This window comes from Leptonotus elevatus, chromosome 12 (assembly GCF_054856555.1).
Source record: "Leptonotus elevatus isolate MCC_2025b chromosome 12, RoL_Lele_1.0, whole genome shotgun sequence".
NCBI classification, from domain to species: domain Eukaryota; kingdom Metazoa; phylum Chordata; class Actinopteri; order Syngnathiformes; family Syngnathidae; genus Leptonotus; species Leptonotus elevatus.
Window position 1 is genome coordinate 7,046,743 of NC_141250.1, and position 24,914 is coordinate 7,071,656.

A 24,914-nucleotide genomic window follows, 5' to 3' on the forward strand; every position below is an offset into this window, starting at 1 on the left:
GAAAACATTACCATATATTAGAGGTGTCACAGAACAAATACAGCAAGCAATGAGAAAACACAATATAGGTACAATAATTAAGCCACACAAAAAAACTAAGGCAGGAAATAGTGCATCCAAAGGACAGTATACATCAAGACAATAAATTCAATATAATATATGAAATACCATGCAAAACCTGCAATAAAACCTATGTTGGGGAAACAGGAAGCTCTTTCAACATAAGAAAAAAAGAACACCAAAAGGAATGTGACAAACAAACAGCAACACATTACACCAGAGCAGAAAATGAAAGGGCCACACAAGAAACCCTAAAATCCGCCATATCAGATCTCTGCAAACGAGAAAACCACATCATGGACTGGGACAAAGCAAGCGCCATTGGAACGGAAGAACAAAAATACAAAAGATGGATAAAAGAAGCAATAGAGATCAGGAAACGGGGACTGGAAACACTAAAAAGGGACGAAGGAACTTTTCAACTTTCCCACACATGGGATCCGCTTCTCCGGATATCATCAGACGACGGAGGGCATAGTCGGCGTGGAGCGTCACATGGCAGCTCCGCCACGCCGGGTACGTCCAGGAACATCAGCTAATAAGACACATCACAACTGTCAGTTTGACAGCTTCTGAGGAAGGCGGCAGTCGTCGCAGAAACTAGTCAAAGTAAAGCACAACCTTTTTTTTGTCTGAAAAAAGAAAAACCACAGGAGGATAACAAAACCTCACTTGAGCTCAATTCAAAAAATTATGAAAAAGATGGCAAAGTGCAGTGATGACTGCCAACATTAGCTAGTAGCCGCTGACTAGCTAGCAAGCTAACACATCTCGTGCTTCCGTTACTCGTCTTAAAAGCTAACATAGCGTTCTGTTTAAATGTGTCATTATTTACAGTGAGTCACTTTATACCTGTTTTATGAGTGCCACTGTTTGATGATTCGCTCTATTTCCATTACTTCCTATAGATAAAAGCGTTTTGAGGTTGAAAAAGTGTCCCTTAACTGATTGTGTTCAACCGTAGAGGTTCCATAATATGTAGGACATGCTCTAAATGTTCTTAAAATGACGAGAGTGTCACATTGGCGGCGCCTTCATAAGGAAAGTTGAGGCGCTTGGATGTGAATCTGCCAAAGTGGTTGACAAGGCATGTGGAGTAAACACATGTCAACATCTGCATGTCTTTTTAGGGGTTGGGGGTGTGAAAGCCTTTTGTGTCTTATACCCGTCGCGCGACAGTCGGGAGGCAAACTTTCACCACTTGAAAAACCCTTCACATCATCAAATCCTAGCAGGCATGTCGAGCGTAATCTTCTCAATTATCCGCCTCTCTGTTTCTGAGCGCCATCGGCTCGCAGCCTTCTGATTCCCTCCCGCATGCGGCACGTTGTCGGGATTGGTGACAATGAGAGGTAAACAACAAAGAGGGAGGGGAGGTGCGTGGAGTAGGGTGTGGAGGTTTTGGCTATGGTGGCGTTCGCCGAATCCTCCAGAGGCCTGTTGGGGAAGCCACCTCACAGCCCAAACTGCTTTTTGCTCCTTGGGTGGGATATTTGCTTGGGAGATATTGACAGCAATTATGGAGTGATTCGCTTGATGGGAAGCCACAAGGAATGAAAACTTGTCTCCTCTTTCGCACTTCCTGAAAGAGCCAGACAGGTGTCTTACCTTCAGCATGTTTCTTTTGAGTGACATGCCATTATGACAGTTTAACAAAGTGATGCATGTGGCAAATCCCAAAATAATGGCTGGGGGCATTTATACTGTATATTCAACTGCAGATGAGAATAGCATTTAGTAAAGGGAAGCCCTTTATTTGTACATTGTACGGTGGGTGCCCAAAGAGCTTTACAAAGTCACTTATTTGCCAACTTAATCTATTGAACTGTATAGTATAGCAGCTGTTTTAACTCCTAAAACGTCAACACGTTTTACTTTACTATAAGCAGAATCCCACTCCGCCTTGTGGCCAAGGGTAGAATCCAAGTCAGTTATCTCACCTATTAGTGTCATACAAAATAATTCCTCCACACCACATCAGTGACATCCTAAAGCTAAGCTAACTAGGGCGTCTGTTTTTTTTTACCATACGTAACATGACAGAAGTTTGATACAGAGGTTGTCTACTTTATTTAAAGTTCTTTAGCTTGCTAACTACAGTAACTACTAACACATCCAGTTATGGGGAACCCACTTCCGGGTTATAAGGTTGACAAACCCGCTTGCCAACACACAATGTTTACGCACTCCCCACAGAGCTCTAGCGTACACTTTGAGATCTCTTCAAAAGACAGTAGGCTACATACAACAGTATGTATTAAAATATTTCATTCTGATACGTCTGCAAAACTTTGGATTAGATACTTTCTATAACACGGCCACTTGAAAAAAATTTTTTTTATATCATACATGCTTTTGTTAAAGGGCTCTTTATTCGTGCCCAGCGAGTCTGCACACCACTTGTGCGGCCATTTTAAAGGGAATGAGAAGAGCCGCTTCGGTTGGCTGAGAAACATGTTGGCTATGTTAACGCACACAATGGCACAAAATGCCCATTTATAACTGCCTCAAACTGGGGATGTGTTGTGAAAATACCAACACCTGGTTTAACTGCCCCTGCGCAGTTAGACCATACTTCACGCCAGACTTGCACTAAGCACAAATAGCCCTATAACAAAAACAGGTATGAAATGAGAAACCTTTTTTTTTTGTCTCAATCTACCCAAACACCCACTAACCTATCTAATTTACATTTTACAATGTTCTGCTTGAAATGAATAAAATTAATACAAATAGTGGTGCTTTTGGGGGGGGGGGTGCTGGAAACGGCAGTTCAGTTCATTTCGATGGGGAAAAAGTATTTGATATACGATTAAATTGAATAATGTGCTTGGACATGGAATGAATTAAACTAATAAATCAAAGACCGAACAAATGAATTCGTTTCGGTTTCAGGGAGTGTAGCAAAGCAAAGAGTCATGCCAAAATGTCTGACAACCTGCTGTACGTTTTAGATTTGTTAAGTGCGCATCAGAGCCGAGTCGCAGATGATCGCTATGTCATCTGTAATGTTGGCCGCCACACGGTGCAATAAAATGAAGAAGAAAAAAAGGTCTTTCATCCACTTGATATTTTGTGTCACATGCCAGGTGATTTCCTACACTACGATCCATTGTTACAAGTTCACAAATGAATCCAGTTTTATGTGCGAGAGGACGCAGAGCCCAAGAAAGGCAGAAGAAAATAGGAATGACTCAGGGATGGTTTATTTCGAAAAATGACTGCGGAGATGTTAAGGCCTCTCGTTGAACCCGCACATCTTCCCTCTATGGTGGTCAGCGCAAGGTTCACAACGCCACGGCAAATCCGAATGGATCACATATTACTCGCTGTCGTTGTGCATTCTCCTCTCCTGGTGGCTGACGCCGCCTGTCCCACCGAACTTGGATGGAACATGACTCTAATTGTCGTCTCAGTAGATGAGCCTTGGCGGCCAGCCCGGAGGAACAGGAAAGAAAAAAAATTGACTCAACTATGAGAAGAACCTCGTTGGCTCTTGTAGGTCATCTGCAATACTGCTAAGCATGTTTAAATGAATAAATTCATGCTCCTTTTATCAATAGCTATAAAAGTTAATTAATAATTGTGTTTTGTTTGTTGATAAATACCTGAATAAATCTACTTCGTTACAGTAACAAAGTATTTGTGTATTGTTCCATTCCGCCACTGGCGATGGCATTTGATTTTGCTGCAATAAACCTGACTGCTTTAGTAAGGCTATGATCAGCTTTCGTTCAGTACCTTCATGCTTTACACCGTTCTGTCTTTTCCATTACGACACATTTCATGTGCTGCTCCCTCCGAGGTGAAACGACGTGTTCTTTTGTCTGAGGCCTTTGAATGCAGCCCGCCAGCGCCTGTGGGCCCTCAATTGTGCTCCGAGCGGCAGGAAGAGAGAAACTTAAGCTGTCCTATTGAGTTGATTGAGCATTCATGAAACCAAAGTGAGCGCCCCCCCCCCCCCTCCCCTCTTCACGTGTGGTAATGACTTGCAGACATTTGTGAGGTCCCACGTACGCAGCGCAGCCTTGAGGATCCCCACCTTACAGTCAGGTGCTGCGCTGTAGTGCCCTGCAGGCACAATTCACTTGTTCAATCCCTCATCAGGCGAACATGAGGGCTCATTTCGCCCCACGCACACATGATTGAAATAAGTGTGTGCTTATGTTCAGTGTTGCCAGTTACCTTGAAAAAGTAACTTGGTTAATTTACTGATTACTTCAGTTAAAAGTAATTTGGCTACTTTACCGATTACTTGACTTGAAAGTAATTGAGTTACATTACTAATTACTTGATTTTGAAATTATTTAATGTTTTGTTACTTTACTGATTACTTGATTTAAAAGTAACATAGTTACCTCACTGATTATTTGATCTAAAAGTAATGTAGTTACTTTACTAATTACTTGATTTAAAAGTAACTTGGTTACTTTATTGATTACTTGATTTGAAAGTAACTTAGCTACTTTAATCATTACTTGATTTTAAAGCATTTTAGTTACTGTAGTACTTAGTTACCTTACTGATTACTTCATTTAAAAGTAACTTCGTTATTTTACTCATTACAAAATTACAGAAAAGTGACTACATTTGATTACAAGTTACTTTTTAAGTTTCATTCAGCAGCTCGTAACAACACCGCATCAACAGAAAAATGAGAACCGGTTTTGTCAATATTTTATTGGAAGTGAATTTCTAACAGTAGTGTTTGATAATGAAGGCTTTATAGAAAATAATGTATTTCATTACTTAAATACAGTACAGTATTTGTTTATCATTTTACAAAAATAATGGTAGTCTTTACTTAACGTACATAGGCTACCTCTTTTTATGAAAAATAAAAACAGTCTTTCTAGACTTCACTTACCAAACTCAACAGAAAAATTATAACTGGCTTTGTCAAGATTTTATTGGAAGTGTATTTTTAACAGTAATGTTTGATAATGAATGCTTTGTGGAAAATAAAGTCTTTCTTTACTTAAATACAGTAATTGATTTTCATTCACAAAAATAATGGTAAGCTGGTTGGCAAGGATTTCTGACCGGCGCTGATGAGCAACATTTTTGGCCTGGAATAGACCGGCTGTTCAGAATTGTCTCAAAATTCCCGATGGCCACTTCGCCCCTGGTTGAGAATGTTTTGTAGCAAGGAAAAAGGGGATCAAAGCATATAAAGTTCTTTGAAACACTCATCACCATGCAATTGTTTTTTTGAAATGTTTCAGGCCAAATTGATTTATTCGACTTTTTTGGAGCACGCTCACATATTTAATCCAAAAGACTTATTACTTTTGCCTGACAATGCACATGAAAAGAATGAATTTCAATGAGTGCTCATTTAAGTCTGCGTCTGTAGATCCTATGCATCCACAGCAGACAATTTAAAAGCAATTTTCGATGCAATAAATGGGCGAGTCAAACAATTACGGGAAGGAGAGCTAATCAAAAGGCACAAAGAGCAAATCAATGACAGAGAAAGTGTGGTTGGTGTTAAAGGAGGTAGAAGTGGTACGAGTGGAACGTTCAAAAAGTCAAACAAAACTTTGGTGTTCAAATTATCATCATATGTGACATGATATGTCATGACAGAAAATCTCTTGACAGCATTTACGATGGATATTGCTTTTTCTTGCACATTGTTTTGGTGAAACCACCACATAAGGGTACCAGTGATGGCATAGATTAAAAGTAGGATACAAAATTAGCCTGCTGAATACAATATGGCCGACACAATAAATTAATTACAGAAAACCCTGCTATTTGCGTGTAGTAGAAATCAAGCCCTGCTGTGAATAGCAAAAACCTGTAATTGATGCCCCTGCCCATAAAAAGGTTTAGAATTGCCTATACAGCCTGTAGATACAACAAGATGGAAAACATACTATTTCTTGTTAAAACAAAACTTCCCAACTTATTTCAACATCGTTCTTTAGTCCCAAGATGCCACAAGATGGGAGCAAAGTGATGCTTTCATTGCTTTGGTTTGAACACAGGGTTGGCGAATAATGGAGGGGGTGGGGAAAGAAAAATCCACAAATGTGTAAATGTGCAATAACAAATATGAAATCAAGCCGATGCTAACATACATAGCATGTAGTGATGGAAATATGAAGCTTCATAAAGCACTTGTAATATTTTTTTACTCCTCTAGATGCCACTCTTGGTTGAAAGATACAGTGGAAATGTAATCAATTTCCTTTGCACTAGCCTTTATATTTAAACCAAGAGCACCATCTAGGGGAGTCAAAAAATATCACAAGTGCTTCACGAAGCTTCGTTTTCCCATCACTAATATCATGTATTAGCTAACAAGTGCCATTTTTATTGCACTGAAATTATGTGTTGTTGTTTTTTACATGACCAAAAATAGTATATTAGTACAATGACAATGAACAACCACAAAGCTACAGATGTCTGCTTTAGTTTCTTTTTGCATTTCTACCAATCAATCAAACATTCATTTATAGTACTGTACAGTATATAGGACCCTTAATAAAAGCAACAAAAAGAGCTTCGCAAAACCGGTGATGAGGTATTGCTGAGAAAATTGCTGAGTAAATGAAGAAGTTGTTCAGAAACCGTTAAAAGAATCTTGACCGCACAGTTCATCCATTTTCTCATGTGCTTGTGTCATAACTCTAAAGACAACAATTCACACTCATATTTATACCTACGGGGCAGTTTACAGAACTCAATTAACCTAACATGAATGTTTTTGAGAAAATCCGCACAAGAAAGGGCAGAACATGCAAACTCCACAAAGAATGGCCTGCCTTGCCTGTACAGTTAATGAAGGTTTCATGATGCTGACAAGTTACATTAGTTCTAATCCAAAGTTATCATTTTGAAATGAGAATGCCAACGTTTTGTCGGTTAACCAGCGTTGGCTAGAACAATTTTTACAAGGTCTACAAATGTACGTGGAATCATGAGCAGCTAAAGTATATCAACCTTATAGTGGCGTTCACCCGCATGATGTCGCTCCATTTAACCCCGCAACGCACTCCAGCCAAGGTGACGGTTCCAATCACAACACAATAACTCCTTCGACAGGATTGACAGCCAATCATTGTTTGGCTGGAGCAGAAACGCCGCACCCCCTCAAAACCTTCCTCGTCACATTTTAATCATCCGCAATTAGTTTTGTTTTAATAACGCCGGCAATTAAAAGGTCCTGCCATCTGCATAATTCATGACGGAACCGCACCGATGTCAGAAATCAAATGCAACAAATTGGAAGTAACAAGTTTCAGACAGTGTGATTCAATTAAGATGCGGGGGAAACACTGGGCCATGCATAATTAAGGGGGCCGGCGAGGCAAGACTCATGTCAGGCCTGTCAGCCCCGCCGCTGCTATTGGATTTGGCCTGTCACACATGCTCACATCAGCCCTGTACGAATTACAGCTTACACTCATTTCTTACTTTTATTTGGGAGTGCTCCTGACTCCGTGTGTGTTCATGTCGCAGCCATGTACAAAAGCGACCCGTATAATTGTATCGCTATCTGTTGTCATACACTACAGCCAGATGCTATTTGTACAATATTGAAACATTTCCCATTCGATTGTATTGTAGTTTGGTGCAATGTGTCAATTATCATACTGCATCTCCATAGTACAACATATCATATCACTATTTGTTGTGATACATTATCGACACATGAAAGGCGTGTCGATTTTTGGGGCAGATCTTTTCAATGGACAGTTATAAGTATTGTGTTCTTGCAGAGTGAGGTTATTGTGAGATTCATTTACAGAGAAAGACATGCTTTGCTTTCATGCAGTGTTATCAATTATAATACTATCGTGATGATAATGTATCTGTGGAAAGGTTATTAATATAGTTAACTAAGAAAAATAACAAACTGAAAAAAAGTGTTCATAAAATAATATAAAAAAATAGAGAGCTTTAAAAAATAACCAAAAAAAAAAAAAAATAACTGACAACATTAAATGAAATGAGTTTTTGAGGTTTATTATGTTTTTTGTTTGTTTGGCCGCACAGAAGTAAAAAGGTCAAACTACACTTGGCAATTATAGTTGACTATTTTATTTTTAAAAATAAAAAAATAAATCATGCTTTACAAACAATCTAACTGGATATAGTCAAAAGGAAATTAGAAACCATAATGGAAAATCTCAATGTCATCATGCGTTTTGATGATTTGGTTTTAGTTGTCATATTTTGCTTCTGTCCTTTTGTCAATGTATGTCTCGTTCAATGTTGTGTCCACCTGTGCTCGTCAACCCTTGTGTCATCCAATCATTCATTTACTCCCTTTTGAATATGTAAGCTGTGCTAATGACTAAATATGCTTGCATAAGTTTTTTTTCCCTCTTCTTTTAAATCTTGATTTTTTTTCCTGCTACTTGATTATATGTTTTATCTTTATATGTTCAATAAACAAATCAATCAAACAACAATCAGCTCCCACAGCCACTTGTCCAGGTGTCTCTTGTTGTCTCGTCAGTTTATTATTTTTTTGGTTCCCTGCTTTCTTTCAGTAGATCATTGTTCTTGTCACGTCTTGTTACTGTTTGTTTGTCCGAGTCTCGTCGAGATTTTTCATGTCATAAATCCATTGTCGCTCATTCGCTGCTCCATGATACTATTTATGGCCTATGTTTGGAACCAAAACATGGCTATGGCAAAGTATTGAAAGTGTTGCTATTTGAGGTGATAATAGCCATGCTGCGTGATTTTGTATTTTGTTTGTTCAAATACAGCGGACTTTCTCTTTCAGTCACACAGAAAATCAACATATATGTGTAATCACTTTCATATGGAAAGTTACTGCATGCTGACTGTATAACCGACTTGGGTTTGCGGCACTGTAAGAGCAGCATACGAATCATGGAAGTTGGGGTGAGAGCTCCAATTTGGGCCAATTAAATGTGGAGCAGTGGCAAATTATGGTGAACACGACATGTAACCACATGATCAAGCCTTCATGACTGTTTTTACGTTCATGTTAATATCATCAGGGCACAGCACTTACTATAAACTCTGACACTTTGTTCAACTCACCATTAAGCCATAGCGACACGTGTGTGACGACGGCCACAATTACGACAAGGGTTTGGGCCAAAGATAACTCGTCATTCCCATTCCCCGGGTTTGGGGAATGTTGTGGTTGTCGGTTGTTATGGAAACAAATACAACAGAGGGCAGAAAGCATCTCACTGACTCACATTTTGTCCAAAAGCGAAATGATCAGAAACGGCGCCTAATCTGTGATCTCACTTGTGGTACAAACGTTATGCTGTTAGCATCTCTACTTTACGTGTAGTGCTAATCACTCTGCTTTATCACGGTTATGGGCCCGATTCAGGAGAATGATGTTTTGGCATTTGCAAATTCACCTATTCACAGATTTGTTTTTAACCAAAGTATTACTTTGACAAAAAAATGTTGGCATCTTAGTGCCATGTCGAAGTGAAGTGAAAAGCTTCATTTAGACATATATATAAGTTTTTTTTGTTTTTTTTTTAATCTATAGGCAATCCTTGTAGATGCATTGCATTATTATTTATTTGCTTAATTTGATAAAGACATCACAAAAACATTGGACAAACCAGATGAAAAGTCATCACTAGTACACTTTTCCATGTGAGGCTTTTAAGAAGTACAGAACATCTAAAGACATTTTACCTTAAAAATAAGATATAACAAATGTTGAATTCAATTGGCCTCTTAATGAATCAAGCACATTTAGTCAAATACTCAGCCCTAATTGTGATACATTATAAATAACTTACAGAAAGCACTGCTAATGATTAGAAACTAACATGTGGAGGTCATAAGTCTATGAGAAACACGTGGTAATAAATTAAATGAGGAAAAAGTTGAACAGCCGCCCCTCACTGATCCCTGGTGAGACAGCGTAAGATAAAGGCACCTTTTCCTCTGAAAGTGTTCGAAATGTGTGCCATTTTATGAAACACTTTCAGGACTCTTAATTACCGAACACTTTTCGGGGGATAGTTAAAAGCGTAGGAAATGAAAATAACTCTCTTTATGAGTTTGCAAACACCCCCCTAACTCTTATTTCATTAAAGAATCGTAACCACATCTCATAAAAGCACTTTGCTTAATGAGATTGCCTAAACGAGGCCATATTAACGCGGCCTGCTGCCATGCGCACACAAGATGGTGTTTAGCCAGTAATGGTGCCATAAATTATACACAGTTGCCAATTTTTTTTTTTTTTTTAGTTTAGTTACATTTTACAGTTTAGTTACATTTGACTTGTTATATGAGTTAATAAGCCCCAATAAAGGAGTAAATCAAAAGCAGATGTGCACCTATATTTATTGGTATTCAGATTTTATGGAGGTTAGGGTTGCAGATTGGAATAGAGCAACGGTGTCAAACTCTAGGCCAGATCCAGTCTGTCATAGCATTTGTGGCCCACTAAAGCGAATAAAGTGTCTGTACTTTGTTTTTTTTTCTCATATTGGCAAAAAATCTGTAACAAAATTGCATTTTATTCTCTACTTGTAACAGATATTACAAGCCTTTTATTCCACCATATCCCATTTTAACATTACTGAACAATAGTTGTGTACTTAATAGGTTATCCAAAAACCTCAACAAAATAAAATGCAGTAAAATTGATGGATGGATGGAATTTGTCCTCCAACTCTGTGTTGGTGCCATTCATATAGAACAGCCAAACAGGAAAAAAAGGCGGGAAAATGTTTTTCCAAGCAGGGTAAAGCAACTTACAGCAGACAGACTAATTGTAACCAGACACAACCACCTTCCCTTTGGCCTGCAAGTGACCCTTCCTCTTTTTCAAACATACTCGATTCTTTCCCCGCCGCTTTATCAGTCTCTCCTGAAATCGGCCCTTGTTAGCAACTGCGCCGTAACGACACATGGGAAAATGTTTGAGTTGATTGCACCAATCCGATTCAGGGCGAAGTTATGTAGCTGCCGTTTTGCACACCTAAGTGTTCGGACCCTTGGTTCATGTTCTACCACCCTAGCTGCCAAGGCCCGCGCGGGCCATGAATCTAAACCTCAGGCGGATGCACAGATCTCTTTGTAATTGCGCTGTTCTAAACAATAGCATGCCCACTTAGAGCTGGAGTAGCCTTAGTCACTCCAGAGGGATTGTGCGGGGGAAACTTTCCCGCGAGAGGCAGCTTTCTACTTTAACGCAGCTGGTTTGGGTTCAACAAAAGGGGGACGTGGCCCGAGGAGCCGAGCGTGAGGGGAATCGGAGCGTTTAGCCGTCTCCAGTCGCAGGGGGCCAAATGAGCCTTGTGGCCCTCGTGCTATCTAATCTCATTTGCATTTCCTTTCAGCAACATGAAAGAAAAACCTAATGGGGGCCTTGATTGCGTATGTTCGGTATAAATTCTGTGCAAATACTGTAATTCCTGGCGAGTTGCTTTGAGACGATGAAAGACCGTAACCTTAAAAAAAAATAAGACGTGAGAGTTTACGTGCAGAAAAAGTGAAGGTGAATCTATGAGACTTCTGCGTCTGGCGGTGAGTGATTGACTAGCGGAAGGAAAACGCCGGCCCGATGACAAAAGAGACGGGAAATGGACGGCGAGTGGATCTGACGTGACGGGTGCCAATGCCCCGATTGATCAGTGGCATCAGCGCCCCCGCCGGAACCCGGGAAGGCGGCGTTGGAGTCGGCAGGCAGCTGAAGGTCACAGCTCACTGTCACAGCACTGTCCGATCGCATTACGCGTCACGCCGTCTGGCAAGCGGCTCGCCTCGCTCACATGATGGACAGATGACAATCATCTGCGCTCCATTGTTCCGCGCTGTCTCTGCGTCTGTCGGATGCGAGCGTTTAGGCTATTTTGTTCTCAGTTCTGTCTTTGGCAAGTGCCAAACTATATTGCTTGCAAAAGTGTTGCGTTCAACATCTTTCATCTCGGTTTCAGTGGCAAAAGCAAAAAGTTGGGCATTTTAAACGCAAGAACTCTAGTTATTATATTTCTTGAAATCAAATAAATATGACTTATCTTAAACAAAGAGCTTCGTTTAAAAGAATGGTGATTACTGGACTCTTATACCAAATCCTTGTTTGCATATCTGTTTATCTTTGAACCACTGAATCCCGAATTTGAAAGGGTTACTAATTGAACTTTTGCTATTAAACATGTCATAGCAAAAACAAACAAACAATTTTGATAATGGTAAATGGTGCACACATATAGCGTTTCTATTGACACCACATGTTACGATATTATCATAATATTAAATGACAATATTAAAAAAAACACTCATGATACTGTATTAAAAACTCACAATATTGCAAAACAAAAGCTCATATTGTGGCGGAAAAAGCACAACAGTGTGTTTCTGTACATACCAGGTATCAGCCGTGACAGAGAAATAGGCTTGGCTAGTCATTTTATTTTAATTGTCTCGTCTATACAATGCTAATTAGCTGAGATCAGAATTGTACAGGTAGCATTCATCTCAATGAACATAAACGACCTATAATCACTAATATCACTTAATATTGAGGCACTTACTTGTTAATGAATGCACACATTGTGAATTGAGTCAATTTGTGGATGAACTCAAACATGTTACGTTCCCCTTCATCGAACGATTAGCGTGTCTCTTAAACGCAAAAGGCCAAAACATGCCAAATTAAAATTAAACTGCACTAATAAACTAACCACCAGAGGATGCTGGAAGTGCTTTTTAACAGATGTGCTGCTTTTAATATCGTGACATGACGACGGCCAAATGGTTTTAAAATCACGATATCACAATATTGTTGTTATTGTTACATTTCTCGTCCAAAGCGCTTTACCAAGACTCATATTTACTTCTTTTTTCTTTCTTTTTTTACATCAGAGTGAGCGAATACTGTACGCCCTAAGGTAATTGCGTCCACCTACGTAAAAATGTTCTTTTTTTTTGTGTTTAAAATAACTTACTTTAACCTCCAGGTTGCCTCACTGTACACTGGCGATCAATGTCTTATCTGTCGTACTAGCTAGCTAGCGCTGAGCTAACTGTGGAGGATTTGTCTCTCTGGTCCAGCATTCTTTCTCATTCTTGTTCAAAACAGTAAAAATGTATGTACATTGAACAACAATGACTGAAATGGAAAAAGTTTGCATTAAAGAATAATAATGCTTGAAATACAACGGATGACAGAAATGACAACATCCTGATATAAGAAATTAAACATCTACAATACATTGCATATTCATTTATTTTTAAATGTCATCACAATAGAACAGTTAAAATAGTGACTGTGAATGATTTTCTGTCTCCGAAGTGGCCTCCCTGATTTTTTTCTCTTCTTTTTATCTATTTTGGAGTGATGTCCACTTCTTGTCAATGCCACTGCTGTGCCATATTTTCTCCACTTGATGACTTCTTCACTGTGTTCCATTGTATATTTAATACCTTGAAAATTCTTTTGTACTCTGCTCCTGACTGATACCTTTGAACAATGAGATGCTTCTGATGCTTTGGAAGCTCTCTGCGGATCGTGACTTCCTCTCTAAGATGTGACTACCAAAATGTCTGGAAAAAGTCAAGTCAAGTTTATTTGTAAAGCCTTTAATCACAAAGAGTCTCAAAGGGCTCCGCAGGCCCACAGTTCACAAAGATCTACAGTATGACATCCCCTTGTCACGCTGCAAGAACCAAGACAAAGGCAGGCAAAATTCTCTTAGACCCTCCACATCCTGGTCACCACATCATCCAGCTCCTTTCCTCAGGGTAGGCACTATCAAACTATATACATTAAAACCATCAGCCATTCCAACAGCTTCTTCACTCTTCCCATCAATTCCTTAAACGTTTGACTGAAAATCCATTATTGTAGCATCAGCTCGCTACATGACTGGTCATTTTATCTTTGCTTGATGATTCTTCGCATTGTTTGCACAACTGCCATTGGTTGGTACTACAGCACAAATTGTTCCCTTACATTACGTACAGGCTCTCTATACTTATGTCACATCTTTGTTCGTCATAATTGCTTGTTACTGCAAAAGTAGTGTAGCTCATATACAGGAGAGAGAAAAAGCCAACTACAACATCTTAAATTTAATCAGAGGCACTTAAAATTTAACAATGAGTGTGATCGGAAAACTCCGACCAGCCACGCCCACTGCCCCAGTTTTAACAGGGTGTGTACACTTGTGCAACCACATTATTTCAGTTGTTTATTTTCAATGGAGTTGTACACGTTTTACGTAGGGGTATAACAAAAACAGATTGAAATCGGTAAATCCGTTTTGCCCTGAAAAAAAACATATTGGTCTATCTCTAGTCCATGGTGTCGTCTGCCTTTCGCCTAAAGTTGACAGGATAAGTGAGACAGAAAATGGATGCTCACGATGTGTCCATTGCTCATGTCTTGGGTGCGACAGGTTGTCTGTGCGAAGTGTTAAACTATATTGCAAGAAAACGTCTCGAATTCCAAAAGTTGCAAAGTTGAACAAGGTGTAGTCGTCGTGGCTCGGCCAAACTTGCTGATTTATAGTCCGGGGGTTCGGTCTGGGAAGGTGTTTGTGCTGGTAGCCAATGAGCTCTTTGTGTTAATGATGAGAGGAAAGGATGGAAAGGTGATTTGGGCAGACAGCAGGTCTGCTTCTCCTCAACGCAAACTTCCACCAGGCAGGCCATTAGCGGAGGTGACGGAGAAAAAGCGCGGGGCAAACCGGCTTTGATTCTGATTTACGCTCGCGCGCCAACGAAGCCAAACAAATTAGGAGGAACAAAATAATGCGCAGCGAGGAATAAATCCTATTAACGATGAGGCTTTGAACGACAGTCAGACATGAAAGTGAGTGGCGACGGGGGCATCTGGAGGAGAAAGTGGCAGATTAGCAAATGATATTAGGATGCGTCTTCACACAGAGGCTGAGAACAATCAAGCGGTGAGGGTAACGAGGAAGACGAGACTTTGTTCTGTGCTGCCTCTGCGACGCACGTGTTGTTATTCAAATCAACAGCCACGAGAAGCTCGTTAGCGGCAACGACAGTTTATGCTCGTTAGCTGACAAAAAGGTGAAGTGCACCGACTGGAAATGTGATAAATGTAACTCGTTCAGCTTTTTTTTTGGTCCCGCTTACAAAGTGATTGAAATACAAGATGCACTTTTCATTTCAAGGGAAAGCTTTTGATAATAGCCTATGATTGACTAATTTAATAAGGAGAAATCTAAATAATGCTTTCTAATTATGCATTCATTCATTTAGTGATAGAATTGGCAAATATCGTTTCAGGTAATGTTGTGAACCGGACATTTGACCAAATTCCCGTGATAACAATTGATTATTTATTATCGTTTTTAACTCATTCACTGCCATTGATGGCTATAAACTTTAAAAAATCCTGTGAACAATTTATATTAGTTTAACATTGTTTCCCCACTTTTGTTAACAAAAGTATGAAAACCTAGAAAACTATTTTATTGTACATTTAGAACAGATGTGAAATTTGTGATTAATCGTGAGTTAACTATTGAAGTCATGCGATTAATTACGCAATTTTTTTTTAAATTAAATAAAAAAATGTATTGTAATTGATTGCATGACTTAAATAGTTAACTCACGATTTATCACAAATTTTACATCTGTTCTAAATTTACAATAAAACAAATCTAGGTTTTCATACTCTTCTGTTAAACTAATAGAAATAGTTCAAATGATTTTTTGACGTTTATAACCGTCAATGGCAGTAAATGAGTTAATGGGATATACTTTCCATCACCCAAAGTCTTAATTAGACAGCGCCTCTACTGGTAGCGGCTAAGTATGAGTAGGTCTCAACATAAGACATTTCAGGGTTATGAACTAGTTAGCGCAGCCGTGTTAAGAATATGCCGTCATGCTCAGTAGCCCCCGTAGTTACCGTTGTTCATTTGGGCAAAAGTGCTCATCATACAAAGATTTACTGGAATTATGACTTTACTAGTGCATTAGAGTAGGATTTTTCTGGTTTATTCATGGTTTTAGGTTATTTTTCATACATATTATTTCAGTGACTATGGGCATATACACTACGAACAAATTTGGCATTATATTGCTGCTGTAGGAGCAGACCTCTGTTTTACACCAAATACCACAAGATGCACTTTATTGACATAAATCAATTCTACACAATTGACTAAATCATCAGCAATTAAACTGTTGTGCCCATTCTTGTGAAAATTGATTAAGTTTGGACTCCCTAAGACTTTTGCCTGTCTTTATGAACGGTAGCGATTTGTTTTAACTTGGCTTTACACTGATCTTATCAGCTGGATCGGACAATATTTTGCAATTTTATGAAAAATCATGTAATCAGCTTTAATGTCTTTATTTGCCCGATCCATCAATCACATCATTGATCGGCTCTGCCAAATAATGCAGCATGTTTTGAAGATATTTTTTTCCCCCTATGCATTTCAGTTATACATGGCTATTCGTGGGCCGGGCCAGGCCCTATAAACTGCAAATGGCGGCAGTAGACTGTCGAGTAATTATAAAAGTTTTTTTAAATAGATATATTGATCCATCTTCTAATGAAATCTGCGATTAGTTATAGTTTTTGTTGAAACATCGTAAAATAATAAATATAATGTTTCCCCAAACTTGTCGCCAAATGGGTTGTGAGTGAGTTTTATTGAGTTAAAAGCCTGTAAACTGTATTAATAATAGTTATTCTAACCTTTTTAACGTCATGAAAAAAAAAAAATTATGCATGGCATGACATTTGGACTTTTCCGTTTTCATTGAAAATTTGAAGGGATGATGTGGTGGAAGCCAATTTGCTCAGCGTTCCCGCGGTGGATCGCCAACGAAAGCGCTAATAGATGATCCTGTCATGTAATCAACAGATGGGCTGCATTCCCCGTTCAGGCCTCGGAGATCGAGAGCTCCTTGACACAGACATGCAAAACTCATTACATTTCCTATGTGCGGAGTCTTGCAGGAGATCCCCAATGATTCCATAATTCCATTTGATTTGAGGGGGAATCCCCTTTTAAATGCATCCCGACAATCACATCCGACAACCGTTGCCTCAGACAACACTGGTCTCCTTTTGACCAAATTATGTTTTTGGCGTCGCTGCACTAAAAGCTCGTTGGCTCGCTTGTTATTTTCCCTCACACAAATTTCCACAAATAAGAACAAACCAGCAAACAGTCAAGTGCTTTAAAAACAGTATTAAAAATATTCTTATTTTAAACCGTAACACCTTTACAGTAATTTATCACAGTTCATCTTTTGACCGTACACCATGTTGTCCCTTCTACTCATATTGTCTCCTTAAACCTAACAATTAAAAACACAAAATGTGTCTTAATTTAGACGTCCATTCAAAGGGAGTTGGAAGATGTACAAGAACGTATCTAGTCCTACCCCATATTACTCATGGCAATAATTTTCAATATTATATCAAAAACAAATACGTTAATGCTCAATATTTATACCTGATTTATATATTTTTCTAACACTACAGTTTTAAACCTCTTTTTGAACACACCGAGTTATTTACAAGTTTTTTCAATTTCATTTCATAATTGTTCCATAAATTAATACCCTTTACAGAAACACACATTCGCTTTGTTTATTCTCATCTTGGATTTTTTTTTTTTTAAAGTGACTTGTGCCTCTTAACTTATAACAGCAACCCTCTCTGATCTCAAGCAGCCTCTCGATACTGTGGCAAAGTTGGTTATTATATGCTTTACATTATTTGTGCGGTTTTGAATTTGACTAAGTCGCACAGTTTGAGAGTGTTTCTTGAGATAAATAATGGCTTGGTTGGTTCTATGTAATTGAAATGGTTAATAACGCTTATAGTTATTTTTCTTGCTTAAAGATGGACTGTGTATTAGTTTTGTATGTATTACCGCATTTCTCCACGCAAGTCAGGTATGTCAGTAATAATGAACAGTATAATGTGTAGGATTTCTTATTCAGAAGATCTTGGGTTTTATAAAATATACCTACAGTTTTGGATATTTTTCTTAGAAATTTCCAGCTACAATGCCAAGAAATTTTATTTAATTTACTCTTTCGATTTTAATTGAGTTAACAATTAATTTGACTTGATGTTAAATTTGTCTAGTGCAGGGGTGTCCCAACCTTTTTGTTTGAGGGCCACATACAGAAAAACGGAAGAATGCAAGGGCCAATTAAAAATTATCTGATTTTAATTCATTAAACACACTAAGATAAAACAAGCAAACAATTATATTATTTATGTTTTCTAGATAATTTGATAAACTGCTACAGTACATCACACCCTTCTGCTAAAGGTGACAGGGAAGTAAGTTAAGGATTTTTCAAGATTTTAGGGCGGTCAAAGGCCTCTGTATCCCACTGGACCTAATTCAGCCCTGCACTGAGCAGCAGTCGAAGCTCATCTCCACATTCAGAACCAAAACAACAACTGTAGTAAGATGACCATTTTCAAAACAGTTTCTTGAGGCTCATTAATGTGATATCTTCTTAAATTGAACCTTGACACAGAGCAGAAAGTATTTTATTGTCATTCTCCACAGTGTTTTGAGGAGAAATTGTCTTATTATTTTAGTCATAAATGCTTCATTTGTATCTTTTAACTAGCCTTGCGGGCTGTGTCAAATGCCATTTTTAATATATGCCGCGGGTCGCTGAAAAACGGATAGTGGGCCGCAAATGGCCCCCGGGCTGTAGTTTGGACACCTTGGTCTAGTGCCAAAGATTCTAAACTTTGTGTCAACCCAGTCATTTAATAGGTTTAATTATTTTTACACAGTGCTCCTGAGCAATATAAAGTTGTGTCATCGGTTTCAAACTTTACAGACACAGCAGATATCATTAATATACAGTATGAATAATTTAGGACCAGCACGGATCCTTGGGGGACCCTGTGAGTTATCTTCAACTGATTCTATCATCTAGGTAACTTTTTATCCATTTACATACCATACCTCTATCTTGGTTGGGTTTTGACTCAAATGGCCCCAATAGGAAACGGGTTCTGGATGAAGCCTAACAGGGATGCTGTTGACATGATCGCTTTTTGAATGCACCCTTCACAAACAATCAGCCATGAGAGACATCCGCCCTGTTTGGGAGGACTCAAAAATAAACCCTTCTCTCCATCAAGACCTGACAGCAGAATTTGCCCGTTTTCTTCTCCCCACCTTCAGGATACACAAATAACACAAAAGGTGCATTTATAGTATTTGTATAATCCGTGAAGTGAAAATTACACACAATTGAGATGAAAGGCAATTAGACAATTACAGCTAATGAGGGCAATCCTTCCCCCCCACCCCCTTCCCTCCCTAAAAGAGTGCACTGACTAATTGTCAAATTAAAGAATGCTTCTTTCTCCCACTGACCCAGCGTGGACTGAAGGGGAGGGCGCGCTGGGAAAAGCAAACATTGCTTGACCGTCTCGGGCCTGAAGGCTGCAACAGAGCAGGCAGGCAGCGTTTAGAAAGTGATGGGTGTATTAATCACCGCTCCGGTTAAGACAGCTTTACGGCCTGCCTGCCAGCGACACACGCACACAAACGTAGGACTGTAGTGGGCAATCGGCCAAACGGGAAGCACGGTCGCACCCACAGGAAGTGGAGCGGCGCAGACGTCGAGCTGGTGAACTTTGTCTGATGAGGTCAACGTTTCAATGCATTGCACCTGATGCACATTTGTTGTATTTGACATTTCATTTAGGCCATATTGGCTTACGAGTGCCCCAATTTGCGAGCCAAAAGTTGAGCTCGTATCAGATACGCTGACATTAAATAAAAAAAGAGCGACAGGCACCAATGCACTTACGCGCCACAAAAACAACACAGTCAACCGCACATATACAAAATGAAAACACTCGTAAGAAACAGGTAGACTAAATTAACCACATAGGTCGGCTTCTGATGTCACTCATGAGGCCACGCCCCTTAAAGGCCCACATCAACACAAATTTACTACAGTGTGTGTCACTTTCAGATTAACCTAATTTAATAAAACCATCAAAGCATTCTCTTTTATATTCACATTTTACAGAACAGTTTATTAACTCATTCATTGCCATTGACGACTATAAACGTAAAAAAATCATGTCAACTATTTGTTAGTTTAACTTTTTTTTTTTTTTACTTCATTTCATTTTTTTAATGAAAACTTAGGAAAAAAAATTATTGTACATTTATAACAGATATAAAATGTGTCATTAATCGTGAGTCAACTATTGAAGTCATGCGATTAATTACGATAAAAAAAATTTTAATTGTCTGACGCCCCTTATTCTGAATTTTTTTTAAATTAGGGGCATCAGGTGATAAATTTTTTTCATTGTAATTAATCACTTGACTTCACTAGTTAACTAACGATTAATCCAAAATGTTATATCTGTTCTAAATTTACAATAAAAAAATTCTAGGTTTTCATATTCTCATTAGCAAAAGTGGAAAAATGTTTAACTAATAGAAATCGTAAAAATGAATTTTTGACGTCTATAGCCGTCAATGGCAGTGAATGAGTTGACAACGCAACAAAAAAACTGTGTCATTTTTGTCCTTATCAAACTGCACTTAGCGATAACACACTATGGTCAAACACACACTATGGTCAAACCCATCATTGTGTATGTGGTGAGGGGCGGTGACCACAGAATGGAGCATTACTGGGCAGCACAGAAAGAAAACGTGACGGCAAGGTACCTCAAATTGAAACATAAATAACAGCGGCTTCACTATGACATCAGGCAAGCTCCTCCAATAGGAGAGAGGCTGGCAGAGCGGTGCTCTTTTGGCGCAATTATTTCCAGGTAACGCCATGAGGACAATGCGGTGTCTCTGCGTCATAACATAAAGTGATGTGTTTAAGAAGAAACTGAGCCCTCAAAGCGCTTTACATTCCACTCACCTTGACGCAGCATCAAGAGCAACTGGGGGTTCAGCATCTTAATCAAGGATACTTAGATGTGGGATCGAACCCACAATGTCTGGGTTGCAAGACGACCAATCTATCACTGATCCACGCCCCGTAGTTTAAGGTGTTTGTGAATTTGGTATACCGTGCTATGCCTCGCTTGCCACTCCGGTGGACTGAGCTGCCACGCACCTGCCGCATCTGGCAATTTGGTGACAAAAAGTAGATTTTAGACTAGCAAAAAGTCGGTCCAAGTGGTGGTGATTTTGCTGTATTTGATCGTGAGTGGTGGATGCCATCAAATTTCATTCAGAAATATAACAGTTATGAAGTTAATACAATTATAGACTCCATTCGCAAACGGAAAAATTAGCAAAATGAAGAAATGCATCGCATTGAAATAAATAGAATGGTATGTAGTCATAATCACAGTAAGTACATAAACAAGTAAAAACTCTTTATGAAGAAATAACATTGTTTTTGCTTTGACCTTTTTTCAATGAAGAAGCTACACATACACAGTAGCTAACATTTAATGCTAATGCTACCACCAGCAATCTTTTCATTTATGTACACCAACAATAGTTAAAAGCAAAGTAAAGCAATAAAAAGTAACTAAAATTATTATAAAGAACTTTAGCCACATCAGTTGTCTTTATTGCCTCTTTTGCTTTTAACAAAAGCACAGATGGTAAGTAAAGACGGTCACAGCTCCCCTCTTTTCAGGGTTTGGTCATGTGACGTTGTCACGCTAAACCCATAGGCACACTGTGATGTCATTTTCAGTCAACAGCAAGTGGCAGTAATGGCAAATTAGCAGCACCCTGAGATTGATAAAAACGGGTGGATTTTGCTGATCAACTCATATTCCACAAACGCAATATTAATCAGAATACAATGTTTAGACTATTGAGGGTAGAAAGAAAAAAATACGACTATTTTCGCTTTAAACCTAGAACACTTGCAATAAAAATGATCATTCAATTAACATTGAAAATCATGCAAATATGTTTGCCCAGGTGAAAATCACCTGGCGATAGTGCTCTTAGGTTAAGTAGAAGTGCACTATTACTGCCTATCTTATCAGATACATTAATATCTTACATACTTATTACATTTCCATTCTTTGTGACCAAAAAAGCCTCAACATACCCTCTCTCCATGCGCGGTCTTTGTCACACATAAAGCCATGTCTTCCTCTTCCAGCTATTTTGCCCTTTGAAAACAAGCAAGGGTTGACAGGTTAAAAGGTCAAAGAGAAGTTCTCTTCACGCTCCCACGCCTGACCTTGCTTCAGAGAGTGCCACTACAGGTGCAGACTTAACAGCCTAAGAAAAAAAAGAAAGAAAGAAAAAACAGCCTTTAATTGTTCCCTGTTCGCTGTCAGTGACCAGGCCAAAAACACTCCTTGTTATTGCTGCTTACTATTTTTCCAGTCTGACAAGCTGCCATGACAGTAAGTCCTCCCTGTCACCTGCTTTCATATGGCAGGGGAGGCGGCAGCTGACGTATTGGAAACTATGCCTCTTAATGAGGATTGATACGATCTCGTCAGTGTTGTGACGCATCATCTATTAAGTTTCATGCAAAAATCAATCTGCAGCAACTACAGTGACGTGAAAATGCATTCACCGACTTCACAAATTATATTTGCGGGTGATTCAAGTACAACATCCCGCAAAATATTTTGCTGTAAAAGCTGAGGAGGTTACGCAAAACGGCTACGACACGGCTATCCGCCATTGTTGACGCGAGAATTGGAGCATACGTCATCAAACTACGAAAATGCGTCGTCATCGAGCTGCGACCACTACGCCATCATTGGAGGAATATCCTCCAATGATGGCGCTGGGGCGCGTTTTAAAATCTTTCCACTCTGGAGCCCGTTTCCAAACGTGATCGGTTCAAAACGGCGCTGTTGTGTGGACGAACTGCCCAAGCGGTAAGAAACTTGTGCGAATACATTGAAACGGGCTTTCTTGTGGACAGGGCCTAAATACACACTAACTAATTACACAATAAGGGACACCTGGACAAGACACACATGGCTGGGGGCACAGATTGGCTGACACTAGAGGACTAGCACAGGTGGACAAGATCACACTTAACGAGATAAAGGGAGTCTAGGAAAACACAACAAAACAGACCACAATGGAACCAAAAGCAAACAAGAACACAAAAAACCCAAACTAAAAAACAACCCTAGACCCAAAAACATATGTACATTTATTAGCATCCTTCTTTTGAGTCTGGCATCAAGTAGGGTTCTGGCCAACACACTGGCATGAAGACAGCCCCACTTACCTGAACTAGCAACAGAGGAGAAGACTTCCACTAAACGGCCAACTCGTGGGTCACTTAGAGACCCTTTACCCCATTACTATGTGTGTAACTCTACACTTTCACTTTCATTTTGGTGGCTGTTCGCATATTGACATTTCACCAGCTGTTATAGGCTTGATTGCACAAAAATGCTGTACTCCAAAAAGTGGTGAGTGAAAATTTGTACTAGCACACACTCATAGTATGAAGTTTCTAAGTGATTTTAAAAAGTCTTTAGTCTCGTTTGAGGGACTGGAAGTGACGAGGTGATAAATGACAAAATTAGGCTTTCATTAGGTTCTGTTTTTGAGAAGTATCGCCGGCGTTGGTAGACATGTAATTGAGCCATTGTTAACTCATAATTAAAAACAGTACCATAAAGACAGGAGCAGGTTGTCAACACATTGTTTTAATAAGCCCACTAGTGACGGACATCATTTTCAAATTGATCAATTGTTATTCTCTTTTTGTTTTGCTCCTCAAGTTTTTACTTTTCCATTTCAGAAATTCCGCTCCAGTCTACATTATTCTTAGTAATTTTATCCAAAGATAGCCACTTGCAGTATCTTTCGATGAAATGCTACTCTTGCTAAATAAAACTAGGTTGTCGTCTGAATGCTACAATATTCTCCCTCTTCATACACACAAAAATGCAACAAATTCCCTCCAGGAAGTTCAACTTTGGGATATGGTTTTTAAGTAAGTAGAACTAAAAGCCAAAGCTGCTTTGCGCGACCCTCTTGTGAATACAGAAAAAAAACAACAACATCTTTGTTTTTTAAGGTAAAGAAAGCAAATGCGTCTGTGGGACTAAAGCTGTGGGAGTTAAAATGAGATGAAAAATAGGTGAAGAACCAACAGAGAGAAAAATATAAATAAATGAAAAGTAAAAAGAAACTATTCTGCTCCTGCTCCACTTAATGCCACAATAGTCTGACAAAACTACTAATTGAATGCACTTGCAAACAAAATCTGTGAGTCCAATTTATTTGTCAAGAAATTACGAGCATTGCAGAGTTATCGCGATGTTACAAAGACAGATGTTCACTTAAAAAAAAAAGAAAAAGCAGACTTCTTAAGTTTCCTGGTATTCCCCTAATGCCATAATTCCTAAGAATCACTCCATTTAAACTGGAAATGAGAGGGGCTCTGCACGTTAGCTCGCCGACGTCGTCATACATCCCTGTCAAGGCTAACATGAAGTTATTTGCTCGTTTGTCTGAATTGTTGGAATCATTTGTGTGAATGCGCTTTTAAACCTCCCGAGTGGTCCATTCATCACTCGCAGTTCTTTGCAGCCAAGCAACATTATTTGTTTCTCTTTGTTTCTCCCATTTTTGTCAAAACTTGATTCACGGCGAGACGCAGCTTGTTAGCAGGATTTGTCAAGTAGTCACTTTAAGTATATTTTGTGCCGTGACGCTTGTTTCAAGTTGTTCACTTATACCTAAAACATGGGCAAAACTATTCATCAAAATAGAAATGGTCATACTTTTGTGATGAATCTGTTCCTTTACTGATTTGATAAAATCTTTCCAAAACACTAACAAATATTTGAGGTTATTCCCTCGATAATGAATGATCTGAGGGCTCATGAGGTACGCTAAGGTGACATCATGCATGACTAAGGCTCGATTTTTTTGCTTGAGATGCACATTTCAGTTAAGTGT

The 24,914-nt window shown here is 39.0% G+C and overlaps 1 long non-coding RNA gene across 5 annotated transcripts in view; it reads right to left on the reverse strand.

Moving 5' to 3' along the window:
• LOC147164389 (uncharacterized) overlaps positions 1-24,914 on the reverse strand; it is a 69,107-nt gene continuing 44,193 nt past the window's right edge. For 2 of the 5 annotated variants that reach the window (XR_015096698.1, XR_015096699.1), the window contains exons 3-6: positions 22,210-22,250; positions 22,075-22,138; positions 20,917-21,123; positions 20,144-20,846 (exon numbers count right to left, since the gene is read on the reverse strand). This is a non-coding gene — a long non-coding RNA (uncharacterized LOC147164389). Of the gene's footprint in view, positions 596-13,978; positions 14,872-20,143; positions 20,847-20,916; positions 21,124-22,074; positions 22,139-22,209; positions 22,251-24,914 lie in introns of those variants that run through there. The other 3 variants (XR_015096696.1, XR_015096697.1, XR_015096695.1) reach the window with 3 other exon arrangements.